Source organism: Capsicum annuum, chromosome 11 (assembly GCF_002878395.1).
Source record: "Capsicum annuum cultivar UCD-10X-F1 chromosome 11, UCD10Xv1.1, whole genome shotgun sequence".
NCBI classification, from domain to species: Eukaryota; Viridiplantae; Streptophyta; class Magnoliopsida; order Solanales; family Solanaceae; genus Capsicum; species Capsicum annuum.
Genome location: NC_061121.1, coordinates 232513189 through 232515050, shown reverse-complemented (window position 1 = coordinate 232515050; position 1862 = coordinate 232513189).

Here is a 1862-nt window from a genome sequence, read left to right as displayed (position 1 = left end):
GGGAGCATTCGTTGGAGAAACTCCATACCTTTCTTTCGGATCTCGGGTGTATTATAGACAGTGTATCCTAATGCAAGTGTTTAATCATATAAGCTAATTAAAAGGTCGATTCGGTGCACAAAACATCTCGCGTTCACGTAGAGTCTCGAGAAGGACTGCATCCAAAAGGTATATTATAGTTAGTCTACCCCAATGCAAGTATTTAGATCCTTCCCTAGAATGTTTTTGGCTTAAGTCGGAGGTCTTTTGAAAGCAGCTTCGCCACCTTACCTCTGAGATAGTGGTACGATTTGCATACACTTTACCCTCTCTAGACCCCAAGTGGTACGATTTGCGTACATTTTATCTTGTTCAGACCCCCACTTTGTGAGAATATATGGGATATGTTGTTGTCGTTGTTGTTTTTGAACCCTAATGTAGGTATTAATGATCGTTTCCACGACTCAAACCTCTGACAAAAAAGTTGAACAATAAAATTGATTATGAAAATATAGCTAATTTAAGATTTTCTAATATTTGACATTATTTTGCTATTAATTAGGCTAATTTATGCTCACTAAACATAAAATAAAGCTAATTAGCATATCTGCTAAGCATATAAACTAGAAGCTATTTTGAGCCTACTAAATATAAGATATAAGTTAATTTGCGCCTACTAAACGTAAAATGAAGATAATCGTACCTACTTGACATAGAAAAAGATAAACAATTTGGACCTATGAAACATATAATATAAATTAATTTGCGCCCACTAAACATAAAATACAAGCTATTTTGTGCCTACTAAATATAAAATGAATATATATAATCTGGGCCTACAAAACATATAATGTAAGTTAATTTACGCCTACTAAACATAAAATACAAGCTATTTTGTGCCTACTAAATATAAAATCAAGATATATAATTTACGCCTCCGAAACATAAAATATAAGTTAATTTGCGCCTACTAAACATAAAATAATGATAATTTGTGCATAATAAAAATGATATTAAGTTATTTCCCCTTCTACTAAACACATGATATATGGTTTGTAATTAAAGTAATATTTGAAAAGAACATTTTGATAGGTCTATAATGATTATTAACCCTTCCAATTAGATTATGAAACGTGGATCACAATTAGGGTCGGACTCGACACGTTGCACTTTGGTTCATAGAAATTCAGTATTTTTTTTGCTTAAATATTTATATTTATAAATATTTAATTACAAATTTGATTATTATCGTATACCAATTTAAAGTCGTCATAAACTTAACATAAAAATTAATAAATTTTAAATTCTGACTTTGCCTCGAGGAATATGTTCTTTTCGAAATTAGGCTGCAAAATGCCAATAGCACATAAAATAACACAAATGATGAAATGATACATTACAATCAATCTTTTTCATTTGGTTCTTCCTTTTTTCTTCCACTGTCAATCAAATAAAAGAAAGGAAAAAAAAAAATCAATCAATATTCAAACATTTTCGTCGTGACATTGATTTGCAAAAAATATTTTTTTTCAAAAAATCATGTGTTTGTAAGTAATACTTTTATATAAATTTAATATCAATATATCAGGTAGATCGATATTGCTTAAAAATAACGTAAAGTAATATTACAATAAGTAAAGAATTAAAATCACGTCATAATAGTGAAATCGAAACTTTACTAAGATAATTCAAAATATAAAGATGTAAGCATATGAAAAAATAAAATAAAAAATTTAATATCTATTATATATTATACATAAATAATTTAGCATAATACCTAAATCCTTAATAATGCAGATATACTTTTATTTTTTGGTTTCTATCCGGTGTCCGTTATCTGTATTGGAGCCCGACTAATCCGAATTCACGCCGCTGCATAGGGC